The 23,421-nt window shown below is 44.6% G+C and overlaps 1 protein-coding gene across 1 annotated transcript in view; it reads left to right on the top strand.

The window, feature by feature from the left end:
• Window positions 1–23,421, top strand: part of MTRF1L (mitochondrial translation release factor 1 like) — a 281,412-nt gene that overhangs the window by 246,389 nt on the left and 11,602 nt on the right. The gene's annotated exons all lie outside the window — the stretch shown is intronic.

Below are 23,421 nucleotides of genomic sequence, written 5' to 3'. Positions count from 1 at the left end.
TTCCCATGCAATTTCCCATAGGACCTTTAGCCGCAGCTACAGCCCGAACTGCTGAACGGAATTACACCAAATTTGGCAAAGAGGTAGTCCTTAGTTCAGACTCGTGCCTTTTGCTTAAATGGTGTAAATCCGTTCAGTAGTTCCTGAGAAAATGACTTTTAAACGTACATATAGATCTATGGCCTCGGAGGATCCGCGCACCCTATGCGCGCCCAGCGCGCACCCTGCCGTGCACGAGCTGTATTCTAATTGGCTGTCAACACTCCAAATCAGGAAGTGTTGGCAGCCCTCTTGTGCCTCAGTAGAACCGAGGCACAAGAAACCTAAAAAACAAATGCGAAAAACGCAAAAAGGGGGCAGAGTAGAAACACCCTGACCCCCTAGGCCTGCTCAGGAGGTCCCACAAGGGCCCCCAGGGCCAAAAAAAGCATTGTTTTTAAAAACAAAATCGGCGAGATTCGCGCATCCAGCACACTTCTTTGGTAATTGGCCCCCGGGGGGCCAAATCTCGGGGGCAATAGTTATGTAAAGGGGGGGCCCAGAGAGGCCCCCCCCAGCCCCGGGGACCGCCATCCCCCGAGGCTTTATTTAATTATGTGCGGGGGCTCTCAGGCCCCCCCAGCCCCGGGGACCGCCACCCCCCGGGGCTTCTTAATATTTGTTGGGGGGATTTCTGGCCCCCCCCAGCCTCGGGGACCGCCACCCCCGGGGCTTATTAATATGTAATATGTGACATCATCAGCAGTGGATTGCGGGCGCGCGAGATGTAGTTAGTACAACTAACTATATCGGAGGAATTGCAATGGTTTTGTTCGAGTGAAATGTCCAGCTAACTATAACACCCCTAAAACCTATTGTTTTTTCAGTGAATTTCTAAGGTTTTTTAAATGCTAATTCCTAACTATATCGGGCCTGAAACCTATGTTTTCAGTGAATTTCAAAGGTTTTTTAAATGCTAATTCCTAACCATATCAGGCCTGAAACCTATGGTTTTTTCAGTGAATATATATATATATGTATGTATATATATATTCTCACACCCCCCCCCCCCCCCCCCACCACACAGTGGAAGGCGTCAGCCAGAGACATTCTTTTGTAGATCGCTGTGTTTTACTTTCGCACATAAAACGAAAGGAAAGAAAAATCAAATACAAAACTTACATCGTGGATGCTTTCCTTCCTGGATCGTGCTGCTGCATGAGGTGTTGGGAAGACGGAACGCCGAAAGGCATATATATTTATATATACTACATTGAATACTGTCTACCAATTGAAGGCGGCCATTGACTTTCAAGGGTTAAGTTAGATAGATATTACACTCTGCATCTACTGCATCAATTTTAGGTCGAGCATTCAAGACCTCTTGTATATACTTTAGTATATACTTTTGTATATATACTTTAGTATATACGTATATGTGTATGTACTTTGTGGGCTCTGGAGATCAGCCCTAGGATTTGTCTGCTTCCGCTTAGGGACTGTTTTTTCTGTTCAACTGCCTCTATTTAATTGTCTTGATAGAAAACGACCAGCAGAGGTCAGTAAAATACCAGAATTGTTTTCTGCTGTTGGACTTTCTTTTTTAAAAATTTTCTGCCAACTGCTTCGATTTAACTTTTTTGATAGAAAACGACCAGCAGAGGTCTTTAAAATACCAGAATAACTTTAGCATTCTCTAGATTCCAGTCCATAGAAATTGTCTTCCACAAGCACCTGTAGACAATAATATTTTTTTCAAATCTTGTATTTTCAGTGATATGACCACCGAAGGCCCTGCTTTTATATTAAAAACAGAGCTTTGGATTATACCCTTTCCCGCTGAAAGGCAATATTTCTCTCCATGTGTTCCCATAACTGGTGTGTCACGCAGTTTGGTGTTTAATTTTCCTCCTTGTTAAAGAACAGTAGATGTCTCAGCACCCAGGCTAATGTGCTGCTTAGCTCAATACATATAAGGTCCCAAAGGCGAGACCGATTGCATTGCAGATGCTTGTTTAGTTAAGTCAGTCTTTACATAAGAAAAGCACTTTTTTTTGTTTTGCAATACATTTTGCGGTGTTTGATGAATTTTCACAAAAATAGGTTCATCCACAACTTCACACCTTCCTAGAAAGTTTCGGGCTGATCCATCAATTGGGGGCCTAGAAAAATGGGGATGGGTTTCCTAAATGTAATTTTCCTGTGATGTTTCCGTAGGAAATTTCAGACGGCACTAGAGCCAAAACGGCTGAACAGAATCGCACCCAATTTGGCAGGAAAAAAATCTTTTTCAACAAAGTGTGCTTTTTGCGATTTGGTGTAAATCCATTCATTAATGTTTGAGGAATTCAAGACTTCAGATTGTCCGAGCGGGCTTTTTTGATTGACTGGCTGCAAAATTTTGCAACAGCCATTACAAGACTCTGGGCCTTGGTCCCTTGTGAAATTGTTTTAAAACAAAAAAAGAATACAAGGGGCAGCGTAGCGATGTCCTGACCTCCTAACCCTTGTGGAGGGGTGGGGGAGTCCCGTATGAATCCACCTGGGGCCGAGAATGTGTCGCTGCTATCCCTCGCGGCTAAATGTGTGATGGGTGTCAGTGGGAGTTGGATGCAGTACCTGGCTAGAGGCAGGGCGGACTGGCCGTAGCTGGCACCGTGCGTTTCCCTGGTGGGCCAGAACGGCGGAGTCTGGTTTTAGACCCCTGGGGGCCGGTTTTATTACAAGTGGCCCGTTTTGCACAGTGCTGCAATATCTGCTGCCTGTAACAAAAGCAGCAGCAGGAGTGGTGCTTCCCACTCACATCCCCCCAGCCCCTTAGGTGCTGATTGAGCTGTTTGCCTGAGCTGGTTTCAGTTCCCAGTCCGGCCATAGCTACAGGCCAGTCCCAGCGCCCAACCCCATGCCACACAGAGCTGTAGGCTTAGCGTGGCAGTGGGTTGGTCATCTGTAGGGGTGGCGGACACACAGCTTGGCCTCAAGTCAGGCCCTGCACCCAGCCCCATGCCACGCATGGCCAAAGGCTATTCACGTAAGTGGTAGTTAGTGGGTAGTGCAGAGCCTGGCTGCATTCCAGCACTGCAGCCAGCACCATACTGGGCATGGCCAAAGGGCCTGCAAGGCGGGGGGTCTGCCATTCATAGTAGTTTGGCTTGGTATTAAGATCTTACTTTACCACAAAAATAAGCATAGAAATTCATTGTAAAAAAAGCTAAGGTTAAAGTGACATTGTAATTAAGTTTGGTAATAATAGTATACTTTTCATTGAAAAAAACTCTGAAATTCCCCCCAAAAAAGGTTCTAGTGACGTTGTACGTAGGCGAAAATGTCAATTAAAACGTAAAAGTTTAAGCTCCAAACCACTGAAATTCACCAAGTAAAGTTTGCCGAGCTAACTGGAATGAGGTAATAATTGACTGCCCACCTAGGATCCAGCCTTTGCAATTGCTCCTCCTTCTTTGTTGGTTGGGGCGGGGGATAGAAGGTCAGAAGAGTGATGGACTGACTCAGACAGAATGGAGTCACCACCTTAGGCAAGAAAACAGCCCAACTTGTCAGGGGAAAAAGATGTGAATGGAGGACTGGAACTAAGAGCCTGTACCTCGAGGATGTTTTAAGGTCAACATCCTTGAGGGTGAACTGTGTAGGGGCTTGAACAGAATCACTATCAAAAAAGTTATCATTAAATTTAAGTCCCACTGAGGAACATCAAAGGGGGTTGGAGGATACGAATTTGTTAATCCCTTCATAAAAATCATCACAATGGGGGATTTGAAGAGGGATGGCTGGTCTGGCAGATAGAGTAACAACGACAATGCTTCTAACTAGAACTTGACCATACCAATCGCACAAATCCTTTGCGCGAGGGAAAATGCAACCTGTAGAGCCTAGAATATTTTGGCCTTCAAATGGCCTACCTGTTGTCCACGAACCATGCAACAGTAGTTGCTTCATCTGGCCGAGTAACTACAGGCCTATTTCCTTGTTACCTAGAGTCTACAAACCTTTAGAAAAATATGTCAGAAAAATCTTTCTGCCTTCCTCGAATCTAAGGAAGTGCTCCATCTTACTCAAATGGGCTTCCAACTGCAACACAGCACTGAAACAGCGCTGCTGACAGTGGTCAGGGAAGTCTGGCATCTCTTGGATCAAGGAGGATCTGCAGCCATTATCCTCTCAGATCTCAGTGCTGCCTTTGATACCAAGGACCATCTAAGTCTAATTCAGAGAATCTCAAAGGCTGGTGTCAAGGGCAGACCACTAGAATGGCTCTCCTCCTTTTCGATGAACCAAACATTCCAGGTCCTGGATCAGTCCTATTGTTAGCAAATCCCCCCCCCCCCTTTCAGCTGTAAGTTTCCTCCCTGAGTCCCACTCTATTTAATCTTTATATGCTCCCCTTGGCGATAGCGTGCGCTCATTTGCATTGTCATTGGTTTCGTAAGCTGATGACACCCATCTAATCATGTCAATTTCCCCAAACCCCAGCTTCATTCGCCTCTCTCTGATTCCATGTCTCCAGGAAGTAGCCAGTATGATGGCTGGTTGTACACTAAAACTCAATGAGGACAAAACAGAAGTCATGCTGCTCGAAAACAGTTTCTGCAGCAATGTCCCGAGCCCCTTACCAGACTGTTTGAGCAAGTTACCTACTCCAAAAAGCTTTAAAAAATTTTTTTTTTTTAAAAGAGCCTTGGGATGTGACTGTATCCCAATCTTACAATGGACAATCAAGCCAGAAAACTTGCTGCTATGGCATCTTGAAACTACAGTGGAAGGTTTTTAACCCTCTCCTATTCACAACCAGAAGAGTGATCATACAGGCCATCAGGTCTTGATTACGGGAATGCCCTGTATCTTGGCTCACCCCGCTATTTTTCAGAGGGTTGCAGATTGTGCAAAATGCCGCAGCTCAACTTCTGATGAGCATACCCAAACCTCAGTCTTCCACTAGGGCTCTTGAAGACCTCCACTGGCTCTCGCTTGAACGCCTAGTCCAGTTTGTCTCCCTGCTTTATGCATAAGGCGATTCATAGAAAAGGCCCCTCACTGCTAAGACCAATAGCCTCCCCATATTTGCCTGGGAGACCTCTTTGATCTTCAGCTCATTTGCTGAAGGTTCCAAGGATCGCAGATCTTGTTGGGGTGCAAATTCCACCTCTAGTCCGGTGTCTAAACTTTGGAACACCCTACCTCTTAAACTGTACCTACTGGAGCACAAACTCCCCTTCCGCGAAGCCTTGAGGACCTGGCTGCTCAGGGACCAGGGCGGCTTCTGTGCTAAGGTGGAGGAGCGTCACACCACTGCTTCAAATGCAAGCTGAATGCAAAAACTAAATGATAATTACGTTCCGTAATTATCATTTTGTTTTTTGTATTCAGCTGTACATCTGCTGAAAAGCCCGATTTTCAGATGCTTGGCATCTGATGAAGATTTAAGTAGCTATTGCTTGTGCTACAGTGACCACTGTATCCAGTCCAGACTTTGAGGTGACTAGAAATGTTTTGACCATCATGCAGTAATTCCTGAAAGTGTGCCTGCATCTCCTCAGGAACATGAGGTAGCATCATTTGGGCCATGTCCCACAGAGCATGTATGTAACGGGTCAAAGACTATTCTCATTCAATGTCCTCTGGGTCAAGATACCAGCTGAACATATCTTTTTCACCATGGTTCCAAACTTTTGGATTTTGTGTCCAAAGGGACTGAGGGAAATGTGCCTTGTGTCACAAGGAGCAGGATACCTTAATTTCCAGACTCTCCGAAAAGGGGGGAGTGGAGAGAAAATACGGGTTACCAGGTGCAGAACGATAGTGTCTGGCCTGCAGTCTGTGTACTGGAGTGTAGAAGGTTTTCCCAGGCTGTTAAAACAGGTTCCCCTAGAGCCTTATTGAAAACCAAAAAGGGCCGTGATGAGAGGTTCCATGGCAGTAGGACCTAATAGGGCATTAGTTTTGATGTACACCTAGGGCAATTGTAAGTTCAAAACCTCAGCCGTCTTTATCACTGAGTGTAAAGGCAGAACCTCTGGGGTAGGTGATTCGGCAGGGAAATCAGTGATCAGTTAAGTTGAAGTTTCCAGACTGCTGGCAGAGGAAAGTCCACGGATCTCATTAAAGTCTTCGCCCTCATCTTGGGGGTGGAGATCCAAGTAGTCAGAATCTGTATCGAAGAGATCATGGATCCTTCTCCTATAACTCTCCTCCTCATTAAGCCTTTGTACCTACCTTTCGAATCTCTTTTGAGCAAGGTCAAAAGTCAGAGGGGAACAGTGTGTGGGACCGAGTGCGACTCTGGAAAGGTGATAGTGGTGGTATTTGAGGTCTTGGTGGCGGCACCAGCACCAAAGGGAAGCCCGCTTAGGTGTGCACTGCACTGAAGTGAAGGCTGGCATTACAGGTCCTGCGCCGTATGGCACCATGTTAGGAGTCTGAAAGTGTCCTGGAGGTGTGCTTGAAGGTTGTCAGACTGAGCAAAAATCCAGAACATAGCATTAACAAACAGTGCTGGATCTGTATCTGGCATCAGGAACTCAGGAAATGAGGGTGCTGGCACTGATGGATCTGGCAGAGATGGCGCCAGCAATGTTACGAAGCAAGTTGGAGTCGGCTCACAGGTTGGGTTCAGTCTGGAGTAGAGGTACGAATTAAGACCGGAGCGGCGTCAGATGACTCCTCCATTACCAGCTCTGGCTCCACAGAAAAATATCTTGTCTTTTGGGAGACTTACCTATTCCAGGACGTTTCTGGTGCTTTCTATGTATTTCCATTTAGCACCTGAGGATTTGGGAGAAAGAAGACCTGGAATGGGGTCTAGATCACCTATGAATCTGCCTGTCAATACGGGCCTGGGCAAACAACAGTTTGACCTCTCGTTCCTTGATTGCCTTTGAATGCATACTAAGGCACGATTCACAGGAACATGAATCATGAGGCTTCTGGGGTCGATATGAAGCCAATGCCCCTTACCAGCAATGTGAGAGCTTTGATGTTTCGGGATGCAGTTGGATGCCTGGGATTATTCTACAGGTGTGGAATCTGCAGGTAGATGTACCCATCAGAAATTCTGTCTCTTACATAATTAAGTCTAAGACTTCAACTTTTGCCGTAATTGTATGAATACTTCTAACTTCTGATAAATAGTACAGTCTGCAAATAATCCTAAATCCTTTTTAAAAAAATAACGCATCTTTTTATTGCATACTTTCTCATGCCCATAAACACAGTTAAATGGGAAGTGCTTACAATTTTCTGTAAAATCTAAACTCTGCATAGATGTATTCAGTCTGACAGAAAATAGGAAGGATTAATGTGATAATGTGGTATGTCTAAAAAGTGACTCCCTCATTGCATACAGAAGGGTTGGCTACTATTTAGTAAAGTCCCAAATACTTGCAAAGATATAATTAGAAGACATAATTCCACGTATTTCCTCTGAAAAGTGTAGGTTCCCCATCCAAAGCTCAATTTATGCTCCCTGTAACTTCATCTTTGTAAAAACTGGAATCCGTTGCGGCGTTGCAAGTAGATGTCTGTCTTAATATTTCTATGCTTGGTCCCAACCTTTCTATTGTGTGCACACTCTTTTAGTAGGATTTCCTTTACAATTGTTACCTCCTACAACTCTTGCTCACATCTAGTTTATTAGTGTACCCTAGAAGGCTCACTTCACTTCAAGAAACCCTCCATGTGGGCCTTATGGGAAAAAATCTGATTTCTTCTGGCTAAATATATTTGAGTGAAAAGTGATCTTTGTAGCATTGCAAACGCGAATGTGGAACTGATCCACGTTTTAAGTACCCATGTATTCTTGTGTGTGACGAAGCAGGGTGGCACGCATCATCTCCTTCTCTGTGACTGGCAGTAGACTTATAGGAATGGGCCTTACAGAAAATCAGAGACACTCAAACACTACATGCAGTTAGTTTGCCTCTTGGATGGGCAGGGATAGAAGAAGCAAACTGATTGCATCTGGTGACCATGTGACCCTTTCACCGTATTCCAACTAGTTAAAGTGGTTATCCGGAATGATCCCACCTCTTGTGCCTAAGGTGATACTCTTGCTCACCATATACCTTCATAGAGAAAAAGGTGTTGGAGGGTTTGTTTACAAAAATAGAGATACCATTTGCAATGTGCAGATATAAATTCTAGTGGTTACAATAAAGATCCCGTTGAATTAGTGGGTATGGCCACCATGAGAATTGAATTTAAAGAACGTTACGCTTTTGGAAGATTTATGTGCAGCCTATTAGGATGCAGAGACCAAAGAGAATTGGCAATAAAGTTAGACCCCCAGTGACCCTGAGCAAGTACTTCTATGTGAGAGGGTGTACACTGGTAATGATGTCTGTAAAGAATCCCCAGAATTATTTAAAAATTAATTGGGTTGCCCAATAAACTACCAACACAAGATTAAGTTTAAAAAATAAGGCATTCCCAGTGGTATGCAAGGTAAGGGCTATTCTCTTCTCATGGAAGAACTCTTGGGAGAAGAACTCAAAAAATTGGAAGCACAAGGGGTGATTGAGTGCATTGAAAACTCAGAATGGTTAGCAACAACTGTGATTACCAACAAAGCTACGGGTAAGGGAATCCGGTTATTTGTAGACCTCAGGGACCTTAACTCAAACATTTGGCTGGATTGTTTCCCACTTCCCAGAATAAATGAAGTGCTGTGCATGATGGGTAAAGCTAGTTAGTTTAGTGTAATTGATCTTTCACAAGCATACCATCAGGTTGAACCCCACCCTGAATCTAGACCTTGTATGTCTTTTAAAACTTATTTTGGCACATGCAGGAATCGTAGAATGCCTTTTGGCTTAGCTTCCACTACTACTGTTTGTCAGAGAATAATGCAGAAAATGTTGGAAAGCCTAAAAAATGTTTGGGTCTTCCAAGATGATGTTTTGATTTATGCTAATTCAGAATGTGAACATAACAGTATTTTAAGGTCGGTCTTGGAAGTTCTAAAAGAAGCAGGCTTAACTCTAAAGTTAGACAAGTGTCAAATTGGAGTGGTTTCAGTTGACTACCTTGACCACACTATCTCCAAAGATGGTATAAAACCTAAGATGGACTTGATTGAAGTGGTCAGAGATGCACCCCCTACCTGTCGATAAAGATGAACTCAGGTTATTCCTTGGACTTGTAGAATACATGTCTAAATGTATAAAACATTTTGCTGAAAGAGCTGCACCGTTAAGAGAATTAGTAAAAAAAAAAAAAGTGTTCACTATGTATGGGATGAACAACTGTTTTTGAGAACATTAATCATGCAATAATTTCTGCTCCCAATTCGGGTAATTTTGATGTGTGGCGCAGAACCATATCCACTACGGATGCGAGTACCAAAGAAGTTGGAGCCATTCTAACCAAAGTTGTGGATAACAATGAACTAGTAGTAGCATTTGTATCACTATCTCTAAAAGGGGTTGAATCAAACTATTCAATGATTGAAAGAGAGGCCCTGGCATCCTGCTCTTTAGGTATTTTATGTGAGGCCTACCATTCAACCTGCGTGCAGACCATAAACATTTGACCCATATTTTCTCCACAAAAGGCATCGAAAACACTGCACCTTGGATTTCAAAATAAGTGTTAGGTCTTGAAGGGTACAATTACAGAGCAGAATATATCTCCGGTGTACGGAACTTGGCATCGGATTGCCTCTCAAGGTTGCCGATAGGGAAATATGCACCTAATGAAGAGAGTCAAGTTGGATCAGTTTGGGGGATTGCCTTAGAAGGTATTACAAAAAAAGAATGGAAGTCAGGTACAGAGGAAGATTATACCTTATCCAGGGTGAGAGACAAAATTGTGCAGGGATGACCAGACAAACCACATGGTCTACCTGAGGATGTGCAAGATTTTTGGGGTGTTAACCAGGAACTGGACATTTAATGTAAACTAATTAAAAGAGGAGACAAGGTAGTACCTCCTAGGAAATTGTGGGACAGGATAGCTGAGCTACCACACAAAGGTCGCCTAGGCAGGAGACTAAATCAAAGCAAAGCCAGAGCTCACTATTGGTTTCCAGGCATGGATACCTTGTTGGAAAATATGGTGAAGAATGATATAGCAGGTGCTCAAAGTGATAAAATCAAAATGGTTTGGAAAGACCCCTATTTCCCCAGTAGAGGTACCAAGCGAACCATGGGACAAGTTGGCTGTTGACATTATTGGGCCCCTCAAATGCATGACATGGTATCGGAAGTACATGATAGTGTTGATAGACTATAATTCTCATTGGATAATGACTAAAGTAGTGCACTCCATTACCACTAACATAATGAAAGAATTTCTCATTGATGCTTTCTGTTCTGAAGGCATTCCTAACATTAATATTGGATAATGGGGTAAGTTTACGTCTAAGGAGAGGAAAGAGTTCTTAAAAGGTTTGGCTATAACCCATTTAACCCCCACCGTGTACTGTCCGAGAGCAAATGGTCTAGTGGAGCCCTACCAATAGAATGGTTAAAAAGAACATGTAATTTGCCACTATATCAGGGGCGTGTTTGGACAAATCAATGCAAGACATATCACTCCTAACTCTGTCACGGGTATCTTTCCGTATGTTCTTCAAAGAGAGAGTACCAGGAACCAAATTGAAGCCAAATTGGTTAAGAGGAGGGCAACCTGTATGTGTCCAAAGGGAAGTTGTTTGTGAGCGAATTAAACTCCATCACAGGAAATACAGTAATTACTGTAGTAAAAACAAAAGTTCATGTGAGCATGCATGGCAGATTGGTGACAAGGTACTACTTCCAATGTCCCACAGACCCAATGATAGTCGTTCGTTCAAGCACAAATTCATAACTCATGTACGTAGGAATGTAGTTTTGTTGGATGATGGGAAGGCCTAGAGTATGGATTGGATCTCAAGGTATCCTTCCACTTCTGATGATCTGCTGAGTGTTGGGGTTCAAAGCAGCGACACAGATAAAGATTATGATAACTCTTAAACCAACTGGGAACAGTAGGAAACCAACATTATTCAATGATTGTCATGTGTTAAAAGTGACCTAACAATGCTTTCCATTATTGTACAGGTTATCTTTTTCCGCTGTAGTGATATTGAAAAGCAGTATTGTATTAATCACATCTCAGTTACTGTTTCGTGATTTATGTCTGCAGGATATCTTTTGTTAATAATGTTTCATTTTTTGTAAATGGGAACATGTGTTTTAGTTGACCTATAACATAAGGTTTCCTTTATAATGTGACCCTCTGACAAACCTATTAGCCAACTGGCTTATTCTTTCTCTCTTCCAGCCTTTGGTCTCTCCCTATCCCCTTTTCTTTAGTTTACCCCTGTGATAGACCATACCTGCCAACTCACACGGTGCCACCGAGTGACACACGATTTCGGCCTCCTTCACACGTCTTCTCGGTGAGGAGCACTGTAAATAGTGGTTTTCCAGCTCATTTTCCTAGGTTTTGAACTGCTGATATCCATTAAGTAGTGTGAAAACACCCCAGGACTTTAGCACCAGCCTCAGCAAGCTTTGTTTTGGTGGGGGAAGGGGGGGGGGGGGGGGGGAGGGGATTTGGGTGCGTTTCAAAAGTGCCTTGTATGTACTTCTTGGCAGGAGCCCCGCCCCCTTCAAGGTCCCGCCCCTCCTCCCCGGTGCGATTGTTCTTCAAGTTGGCAGGAATGTTAGACTCATAATTGAATGTCCAGGCGTCTGCCCTAGAAGGTTAGGGACTGAACACTGTAATTGCTGCAAAGTGACTTGGAGGTGACAGTTGAAATAAAAGAACTTCCACATCTTCTTCAACTCCCAGGAATGGAGTTCAGGGATGCTGCAGGTGAAATCTTTGTGTCCCTGAGACTTCAGAACAGTAGGAAAGTTCTGCATCAAGCCCTTGGATATCTTCTTTAAGCAGGATACCACAGCAGGGCAAACGTTTCAGTCCTTTACTCTTCCCGTAGACAGAAGCAGCAACTGCAGGCCAACCCAACAAAGCAACACACAGCAAAGGTGCCATAGTCCTCCTGCCAGCTTTTCTTGCCAGGGTCCTCTTAGTTCCAGATGTGATCTAAAATTCTGAGGTATTAGGTCCGAAGCTTATACCCCATTTTCTCTTTCTAGTCTGTGTTTCCTGAGTCTATGAGCTTAATAAAAACCAGTTCTGTCCTCCCTTGTCCAGCTTCACTACAGAAGGTGGAGACGGCATTGTGCAGAGCAGACACAGCCTATTCAGGTGCAAGTGAAAACTCCTCCCACCACTTTAAATGCAGAAAGATCTATTCAACCTGGCTATGCGTCACCCAGAAAATGCAGGACACACCTCAACCCCTCTTGTGACTGTCTAGAGTGAATGTACATTGGTGAATACACAAACAGGCAGAGGCACGCAGAATGGTAAAGCAAGAAAATGCTCACTTTCTAAAAGTGGCTTTGTCAAACACAAGATTAAAAAAATACCTTACATAAAAGGTGTGTTATTAAATTCTGAGTTCAGAGAGCCTAAACCCCGAATTCCTAGCTGTTCCCAATCAAAAGTTACACATGTAAAATGTTACAAGGCAGCTCCAATGATAGCCTAAGGAAGAGCTTGTCCTTGCAGTAGTGAAAGACGAAATGCACAGTATTTCACTATCAGGACATGAAACAAACACCAGTACATGCCCTACCTTTAACGTACACTGCAACCTGCCCATGGGGATACCATGGCCTACCTTAGGGGTGACTTAAATTAAGAAAAGTGAAGGTTAGGGCCTGGCAAGTGGGTGCACTTGCCAGGTCAACATAGCAGTATAAAACTGCCCGCGCAGACACTGCAGTTGCAGGTCTGAGACACATTTGAAAGGCGACTTGTGTGGGTGGCACAACCAGTGCTGCAGGCCTTCTAGTAGCATTTGATTTACAGGCCCTGGCACCCTCAGTGCACTTTACTAGGGACTACCAGTAAATCAAATATGCCAGTCATTGATAGCCAACCATAACCACAATTTACACAGAGAGCTTATGCACTTTAGCGCTGATCAGCAGTGCTAAAGTGCCCAGAATCCTAAAGCCAACAAAAACAGGTCAGAAAAATAGGAGGCAAAATAAAAAAAGGTTTGGGGCTAAACTTGCCAAAGGGCCAGGTCCAGCACAACCTCCCCACCAGCCTAAAGCCAGGGGAGAACAATCAGTACCTTAATGGACTTCCCTGATTGGGGCAATAGAACTTGGTCCCAGGCCCACAGCAGCAGGGGTATATTCAATTTCTACGCCTCTCTGAACCCAGTTGGATCCCTCCATCCATAATCTCAGGGCCCACTAAGTTAACCCATGGGGAACCCTTCTCTTTACCTGAGATCCCATCTGTGCAGCACCTAACCTTACTTTGGTCACATATGTATCCCAGTGGGCAGAAAGTACCACCATGGCCAACACAGTGGTGTTGCCCTATCCACCAGCACAGCAACCCACAGATGCCACTGACAGCTGTCAGTGATGAGAGCCAGGCCTTATGCCTTTCTGGGCTCTCTTACCTCTGTAGTTTCTCATAGTGGGGTGTGGTAGCCCCAGGGCCTGGCACCTCTTTGTCCATTCTGCCTCCCACCAGATAAGGGATGGCATCCTGACCATGGTGCTCCATTCCAGGGTCTGTACCCTGAGGCTGGTCAGGAGTCAGGGGTGAGGCTTCCCTCCCCATCCTTTCCCTTCTGGGGTCCCGCCTTCTCCCACCAGGAGTGACCCCTGCCCAGAATCCAGAATTGTCAGGGTGTCTGTGGCAGGCGTCCTGCACAATTCTCCCACCAGTACAAGGGGGCTATCCTACATCTGTCCTCCCAGCCCATGGTCTGTACCCTCCGGCTGGGCAGGAGTGAATCTTTCCTTCCACTACCCCTTCCTCTGGGGCTCCACACGCTCCCAGAAAACAAAATGGTGGAGACACTACTAGCAGTCGCTTCCTCTTACAGGTCAGGAAGGACACCCTGAACCTGGCCCTCCAACTCAAGGTATGTACACTTAGGGTGGACCTGTGGGATTCCCCCCTCCCCCCCCCCCCCCCCCCCCCCCCGCCGGAAACACCTTCCTAAGGTGTTGTGGGAGAGTCTGCCAGGCGCAGGCCTCCAGCCTCCTGTCCACCTGCCAGTGCATAAAGACGCCCTAAACCAGAAGTGGTCTCACCCTGGTCAGTTCTGGGGTGCTCTGACCTCAGATCTGGCAACCCCTGACCCTCTGGTCCTCTCACTGGGAACTGTCTCTCCCCCCTCCCCCCCCCCCCCTTTCTCTGAACTCATGCACCCTGCCACTTGGAGTAGTGCTGCCAGACACCAGAACTAGTGGGACGCTTGGCACAGCTGCCCCCAGCTCTCCTGACACTAAGAGATCCCCCTCATCAGATGGTCTCCCGTTACAGACTTTGTCCACCTCCTGGTGCTCATTAATGGAACCAACCAGACTGTAGGACTGGGTTCAGGCACCATGAGACTCAGCCCACCCCCTCAGAGACAGGACATTGGGCCCCTCACCCATTCCACTACACTGGGACCCATCTGGGTCACTACAAACCTCTCCTGACTTACTTGGTTGGGGAAAACCTGAGCCATCTACTTTAGGATCACCCCCTTCAGACCTTCTGGAATCCACCAAAAGGTCTGCCTCCAGTGCAAGCTTCCTGGGGTCAGAGAACTCACACTCCGACAGATGTTGGCATAGTTCTGGAAAACAGGGACTGAACATATGCTCTTCAACAATTCGATCACACAGCCCCACACAGGTGTAAACCAAGCTGCCCTCCACCTCACCATCCAGTGCCCTGGAAAAGTACCCTACATCACCCTCCTTAGACCGGTGAGACAGTGTCTGGCTGTTTCTGTCACTCAACCCACACTCTTCTGGGCTGTCGCCATACTCGCATACCAAGGAATATACCATGGGAGATCCCCGTCACTACACCTCATCTAGAGTCAGTAGAGAGTCCCTCCCACCACTGGGAATATGATCCCTGTGCCAGTTCCCCAGTCCACCTCAGGGACCATGTGCGCCACTGGAGCTACCTAACAAACCTGAACCCCCTGGTGTATGTCAACCCCCTCCTTGAAGCTGGGCACCACACATAAACAGAGGCTTTCATGAATGTATATACTGTCCATTACACCCTGTTGTCAAAACTGATTCAAGTAACTTGGAAGTCTAGAGGAGTTGATGATCTTGTGTTAAATGTTAGAGGGCCTCACCCCCTGAGGTATTACAATAGAAAGAAAGGCAAAAAATACCTACTGGTCTTTAGTAGTTCAGCGCAAAAAGCTTCCCAGAGGGGTGGCAGGGCAGCATCTCAAAACTGTGGAGCCAAAAATACAAAGGAGCATGTGTTGGGTCAGAGCCTTGCCTAAACTATGGAAGCACCTTACAAGTTTCCCTAGAGTCATACTAGAGAAGACTGCTGACTCCGCCTCACCACAGTCCCCAAAGGTGAGGAAAATAGGAGCGGGTTAGCATCCAGCCTTGCTGGTGCACAAAACTGTACACCTTAGCAATTCCTTACTGTTCAGTCAACGACCTCACCACAACTTAAGCCCACTTGCACATTACTATCCTGGAATTTTGCAGGTATGGACATAGACATGTAACAACTGCATTTAAAGTTAAAATCACTGTCCTCGCACACATTTGTCAGTCCATCCAGGCAATTATAGATGCCTGTCAAGAGGTTCTGAAGTTACTTATAGATTACTGGCTGTTTATTTGAATATTCATACATCGCACGAAAAGGAGTCATAAAAAGCAAAGAGAGTTTAGTTTAGACACATTATAATACCGATGTAACTGACAAAGGCGATTTTCATTTGAATTTAATAGTGCAGTAAGGTTGATGATCTTCTGAGACTCATGCTGGATCCTAAATTTAGCACAGATATCATACACCCCATTGAACAGAGTTGTGCCTCAGATTTTAAAATTAATATTGATCTCTTTTTGGTCTTTTGTCTCAGATCATTGAATGGCTGTAAGAAATCAAATTCACCATACAGGTACAAGCCTTATTCTCTTAGCAGATGGGCGGTAACGGATTGCAACTTTCTCTCACTCCCGTTGTTTGCACTGTGCTCTCATACTAAAGTACTACATGGAAATGGAAGTGGTAATTTCCCAATAGCAACCTTTTTTAATTATACCACACCAGTTCCAGTTCTAATAACGTTTGTGGGGTGATTAGGGGCATATTACAACTTAAAAAGATTAAATGAAGAGCCCACTTGTTAAACAAAATGAAAAAATAGCAAATACAAAAGAGCACAGTAGAATATAGAGAAATGCGTGTCTGTGGTATGGAACCCTCTAACCTCCTAGTACTCTTTTCTAAGATAACCTGCTTGCTTGAGAAGTCATTATTTAGCGGATGACTTCACTTAATTTGTAACATAATAAGTGCTTGAGCTCAAAGTTTTGCTCAGAAAAGCGCTAGCCACAATATCGAATTTTGGGGTGCACAATAACAAGGTTGGTGAGTCTTGATTCCACCTCCTGCCTCTTTAATTCACCACAGTGCCCCGTTATCTTACTCATGTGCAGTTGGCATTACCCAGCATGATGATAGGACAAGCATTTGCAATGCATTAGGTCTTGCATTTGCGAGAGTTTGAGCTATTGGCATTGTAAATGACAATGCTTTTATATATGTGTTTTGAATTCCTACAAGTGGTTCGTGTTTTGAATTCCTACAAGTGGTGCGTAAACACGCACTTTGTACTTATAATCCTTGCTTCCGAGAAGCAAGGCTGGCCGTAAAAGAGGCGCAGTTACTGCCAGCCTTGCTTCTCCTAAGCAACGACTATTATTACAAAGTACGTGTTTACGCACCTTTTGCAGGTTTTCAAAACGCACAAATAAAAGGCATTGGTATTTACAATGCCAATAGCTAAAACTTTTGCAAAGGGTTCTAGGGTTTGACAATCTAGACCTGCAGGGATGTTGTCCGAGATTTGACTTAAATAATCTACAATAGTGGAGGACTGAACCGGTGCTTCCAGAGTATTTAGAGATTTATAAAAGTTGACATATTCTTCTAGAATAGCATTATGGTTAGTAATAGATGGACCTTGAACATTCTTCACTGAATCAATAACTCTCCGTTCCTTCCTAACCTTTAAATAATTTACTAACATTCTGCCAGCTTTATTTTTCCCACCATAAAAGCGAGCACTCGGTCGAAGGAGAATACAATTAGCCTCATTGGTAAAAAATAGAGTTACATTTTAACTTTGCCTGAATTACATTATGTAGGTCTGAGTAGTTTAGAGGAAAAATATTATTGCTCTAAAGATTTTATGGAAGAAAGCAGGGCTGCGTGCTTCTTTGCATGGCTTGTTTAGTTCTAGAAACATAAGGCATAATAAAGTCCCTTGCAGATGCTTTATACATCTCAAAACATCAGGGGAGAAACAGTATCATTATCATTAATCTAAAAAAAATCAGAAACAAAGGAACCGAAAGAACTAGAAAACTGAGCATCCCGTTAAAGAGAGTTAAATTGCACTTTTTAAATAAACTGAACTATACAGGGCCACCTTTGTACTGACTTTAATCTGTGTGTAGCCCTCAATTAAACAGATCAGTGCATTGAGGTGAGGATTGATGTGGTCCTGGTTTAGTAGATGCCTAAAGTGGGCATCTAAAGTGGACTTCTGAAGCCCTGTATTTAAGCTGAATTCAAACATGCAATAATATACATAGGGACATGAGTCCACCCTCACCTCTAGTATAGATAATTATGCTGGAAGGTCTAAGTGTCCGTCAATGACCAACTAAAGATGGGATTCACTTAGAGCTCAGCTGCTGCACAGGGAGTCTTCATTTCTCCTTATCCTCGCAACAAAATTCTCTTATGATTGACACATCAAACAGGAAGCAGTTCCTGCCTGCATTCCCTAGACAAATCACCACATGTTACCCAAAAGTTCGCATAATGACAAAGCTATTAACTTTGGAACCTCAGAGGCACACATTTGTGATCTCTTTGCCGCCTGTCAGGAGAGGCAGCATGGGGCACGTGTCAACGTAGGAAGAAACTGATAGGAGAATGGCCACCTTACTCCAGGTGAATACAGACACTTTCTCCAACCCTAAACTTTTCATCTACAAATTATCGATTTCAGGAGTGTTCTCTTAAACAGTTCAATGCAACTAAAATAAGATAACAACACACAGAATGTTTTTGGCTACCACACAAAGCTCCAGGGCTGGAACAGTGTCTGCAAAGACCTGGAGGGAGGTGGTCACACTAGCTGATAGAAAAACATATTCTACCTTAAAATCTCACTCTTGTTAACCAGTTGAGCAGACCACTGTCGAGAGATCACATAATGGTATATATTTTTTTTTGTGGTCCGAATATCGTCAGTTAAAAGAAATCAACACGCCACAGACATGACTCTTTCTTTAGTACTGTAGAGCAATAGGGTAAAGTGAAATGGTACCCCCCATCCTGCAAATTAAAAAGCGTCAGGGTCAAGGTCAGACTGGGACCGAAAATAGGCTCGGTCACCTAAATAAAAGTGGTTACCATAGGTGCATGTGATAGTTAAAAAAGTGGTCCATGATTTCAAATTTGGGCAGTTTTGAACCTGTAAATACATGCTGTACAAGAGTTTTTGCAATATATGGAAGACTGCATGCATTTGTCCTTGCTGCAGGCAATGCTTGTTTTATTATCAGGGAAACAAACAGTAACAAGCATTGGCATAGCCAATAGGTCTCGCCTTTGGGACAGTATAAGTGTTTAGACATGCAACAGTTGATGTTGTTGCACCAGGGATAGTGTGCTGCATAAGTAAATACTTATAAGGTCCCAAAGGAAAGACCTATTGGCTATGCCAATGCTTGTGTTTCAAGTGATAAAAAGCCTAATACGGCTATTTACCATTGTAAGCGATTATGTTTTCCATGTAACGCAAAACTGGAAATTACACCCAGCACGTCCAAAAACATTGAAATAAAGTATTTTGTTAAAACAAAAAGAGCTTATAGTGGGATTTTTTTATTTTCCACATGTTCTAATCGGTGAGCGTGCTGGTGAAAGACTTGTGACACAAGTGTTTGCACAGGAAACAGCTGGGGTGTGCCGAAAAGCTAAAATGAGGAGTTTGCCATACTGTCGACCCTACAATTAGAGATATGAGATAGCCCAAGTGAAATTGTACATCCACATTCATACTTCTTGCATTACGTTGAGCTTTGGAGCCAGTTTTTCAGGGAAATTGTACAGAAAATACACTGCTCAGCAGGTACTTTTTCAAAACTTTCTCGGTGAACCTGCGTGACTCCTGGGGATGGCATGGTCTGCATGGCACATTATGCTCGCGGTGAAATATTTTATCACTGCCTCTTCAGAATGTGTTGCATTTGTTCGTCATTTTCTTGGGCAATGACCCCCTTGAGCCCACCTGAAGATAGTCAGGCTCGCTGGCTTTGCTCTCAGTGCAGTTCAGAGCAGTTATTGCTCTGAACTGCAGATATCTTCTTCACATTCTGCAAGGAGTCCTCATCACTTTACGTTACCCCACTGCTCAGGAGCAAGAAGATCTTTTATCCATGTTCAGTTCAATAGACGTCAATTAGATGTAGTCACTTTCCCCTTTGTAGCCCTGGCCTGACCTTCCTACCCCTAATCCCTAGGGAAGGGATCTTAAACAGGCCAATCTTAAGATGCCACTGGCTGCCAAATGGTATATGATGCAGCTTTTGCAACCTTTGTCATTTTGGTGAATTGACGTTAATGTGTACTATACAGGGCTATCAACAGTAAAGCTGGTGCAGTGGCGCCAGAGCCCAGCAGAATATGAATCCACTGCATGCCAGTCACAAGTGTCTTTTAGTACCCAACGGGGGTAGCAGAGGCCACATTAGTTGCTTGCGTTAGGCCCCATGGCTCCCTTGGTATAATACACACAACCTTACAGAATCACATTACCTCATTTGCAGGTCAAGGGGATGTTCAGAAGGCCAGGAAAATAGACTTCCACATGGAAGCAGATAAGCATGTGCCAGGAAAGAATGATCCTCTGTCCAAAATACAGGCCAAGGTAAGACTAAAATAAGAAACACGTTAGCAAAACATTGGGCCTGGCTGTTTAAAATGGCAGAAAAATGGTGTGCATTGTGGCAATTTCGATTTTACTGTCCTCTCGGTAGTCTGGCCATTGTTTGTCATTACTGAGAAACAACAACATTTGATCAAAGCATTCATGTGCAGACCGCAAAGCCACCTCTCTGACCATAGCCATAGTAGACTGTGCGTACAGAGAAAAGAGTTCGACCACTTGACCATTAAATCATCAACGCCAGCTGTTCATTCTCCCAGGCACAAATGGACCTCAAACAGCAGAGCTTTTGCAAGGAGACCGAGAGCTCAACGGGCATATCTCGTCAAGAATTACTGCCCAGCCATAGAATCATCGATCAAGCTGTTAACAGAATAACAGACATGCTAAAACCATCACACAAATCACTGGCTGATGCGAAGATTTGCAAACCGCATTGAAGAAGCAACCGCTAAAGTATCCGATATGACCAAAGTGCAAAGTTCTACATTGCAGTTTTTGGGGTTGGTCAAACAAACATTAAGACAGCCCTTGGAAACAAAGCTGTAGGTGAGAAACGAGTTATAGAACACCCTGATGGAATTTCCTAGGTACTTTACTAGCTACTTAAAGTGGCAATAACGTGCTCTGGGAATTCATAGACTGGAATAAAAAAAAAGTTTAAAAAATAGCATAGGTAAAGCCATAATGTATAGTTTTTAATGTGCCAAAGTATGTAAACAAAGGTATCAACAAATGCTGTTTACAGGTGATGCATGCACAAATGCTATTTATCACAATAAAGCATTTTCTATTGGCTTTACCAATGCTGGCAGAAAAGTAGCAAACAAGGATTGTTTTCTGTACTCAATGCCTACAAGAGATACACATGCGATGTAACGTTTGAATGGACTTTGCAGATGTAAAATGACCCTTTGTGCAGTCCGAAGGAAATACTTTCTGGAAAATGTAAAGCTACGTCAAATAGTCACTAGGTAGTGGGTAATACTCCTGTGTGTGCAGCAAAAGTCTGCCCTATGTTTGTTTTAAACAAATGGTAACAATACATCTTGTTGACCATTGAGCTATGAAGTCAGACCTAACATGCATTGGCAAAGTAGGCCGGTATTGCATTAATGTGTAAAAAATGCAAACAGCATTTGTGCACGCCAGTGTTAGCGTGTTGAAGGCAATGTTTGCTTATCAGTGTATATGGAGCACTCTATAGGCAAAAAAGGAGTCATGACTAAAATATTAAAGCCAGTCTCGCTCACCGCCCTCCCCTTTTATGACAAAGTGATTATGGCCAAGAGTGCAGCTGTCTCGAAGACCTATGTGTGTATGTTTGGAGAAAGGACACAGAGAGGGGTGATAACAGAAAGGCAGTGGAAGCAGAAAGGGAGCTAGAGAGATAGGAAAGGAAGCAAGATAAACTTAATGGATCAAGCAGGAGAACGTATGAGCGAGAAAGAGTTGACAAAGAAATATAAACAGATGAAGACTGAGCAAGCTACAGAGATGGAGGCCAAGTGGGAGGGAGTGTGAGAGCGGGCACAGACAGTGAAAACAGACAGCTTGCGGTAAAGCACGAGCCCGCGGCTGCCAGAAGTCACTGAAGCTGGTCTTTCTGTAAGACGAATAACAAGCCCAGGAGTGGTGCGTTCGTGCGCGCGCAGTCTGCTCATTTTCAAGCACTGCACTCATGCTTGTGGCGCGTCCCTGCTCGCTCCCGCAAGGTGGATGCCGCCACAAGCACGAGTGTGTGCTTGAAAATGAGCAGAGCGACGGCTAAAGGCCCTCCTATGCAGGGCAAGCATGCTGCGTAGGCGAGACCTCAAAATCAGCCCAGCAGACCATAAAACAGACCCGTACACTTACCTGTCAGACCAGCCTGTCAGGCAGTGCCTGATTACCCTCTAGACTGGTCAGACCCTGGGCAATGTTGAGGGGTAGCTCCTGGTGGAACGGGTCCTGGCACCACAGGGGCTCCGGAGGTCCTTTTGCCGATGCAAGGATGTTCTGTCTGATACAGTACGGAGTGCACTCTGAGATTTGATATGTAAATAATGTTGCTTAACCAAACTCCCAGTCCTTGCAAGTCTGGGAGAGGGGTGCACAATTATCTATATTTGACAAAGAGAGAACACATAAACTTAATGAAATGCTCTGTGTGACTTTTCTTTCCCATTGAGCTGCAAAAGTTGAAACAGCAAATTGAAAGTGGTATTTAACACATGAGGACCGTTGTGCTCATTAGCTCCTGGGGATGTTGACTAGGACCGCTGAAGCTGCCAGGGGACCAATGACCAAAGAATGAGAACCCCCCCCCCCCCCACACCTTGTCTAGACATTCAAAGTAGAAGACGCACCCTCCCTCTCCGAAGCATTCTTGGCTGCATGGCCCAAATATAAAGTCTTCCTTTGTTTTCCGCAAGAGGCCTTCAGTGCAGGCGAACATCTGTTTCCAGATGTTTAATGCTACTGGAATGCGGCTCCCCGGATGGGAATGAGAGAAGTTTCCGAGTGAATGGTCACTGAGTGCTGCAGATGAAGTTAACCTCGTATAGGTACTCCGTATAGAGGGATGCATCGAGCAAGGTCTAACTGGCTAAGTAACAAGTTTCACATTACCAAATCCGAGCCGCACCATGGTTGTAACCCAGAGTGGGCACAAAAGAGGCCCTTTCCAAACTGAGCATGTCTAGCACCCATGCCTCATGGCTGTTCCGACACTGGTGCGCTGCGTGTGCGGCACTGGAAGAGTCCGGGCACTGCAGGACGGGCACGTGCAGCGCTGCTTGGCAGCTCTCCCCTGTGGATACTGGTGTTGGTGCACATCATATTATTTGTTGGGCAGCCCTCTTCTGTGGGAATTGACCACACGTGTGTGCACTGGTGTTGGCAGCTATCATAGTTCTCGCGGAACAGTCTTCCCCTGTGGACACCAGTAACAGTACAGTACTACGGCACCTTAAGCACTAGAGCGCAGTGCTTCAGACACTGCTGCATGCACAGGAAGCGTTCTCCGCTGTGGTCCATCCACGTGTGCCCATGTCACCTCTCAGCAAACATTGGCACATTGAATCTGTGAATGCACCGTGCAAGTTTAAAATTTGAAGAAGGCGCAGACATATGTCGCAATAAAGCACAGCAGCTTTGCACAGAGGCCATTGTGAAAGTAAAAGCAGGTGCTGTGCTGAAACATTAAGTGCGGCGCCCGGGTACGGGACTGGGATGAGGGACTGCGAGCCATGCGTTCTGGGGAAAAAAATGTTTATAAAAAGCAGGCGCGTGTTAAAGATAAAGCACAGTGTGTAGACATAGAACAAAAAGTTGATTTATGAAATATTCTGTGATCTTGTACTCTTTAAGTCCCACTTTTAACATGCTGGATTTGTGCTTTCCTTTGAGCAGCACCG

This window comes from Triturus cristatus, chromosome 6 (genome assembly GCF_964204655.1).
Source record: "Triturus cristatus chromosome 6, aTriCri1.1, whole genome shotgun sequence".
Classification (NCBI taxonomy): Eukaryota; Metazoa; Chordata; class Amphibia; order Caudata; family Salamandridae; genus Triturus; species Triturus cristatus.
Note: the sequence above shows the minus strand (reverse complement) of the source record. Positions and strands in the feature narration are given on the sequence as shown.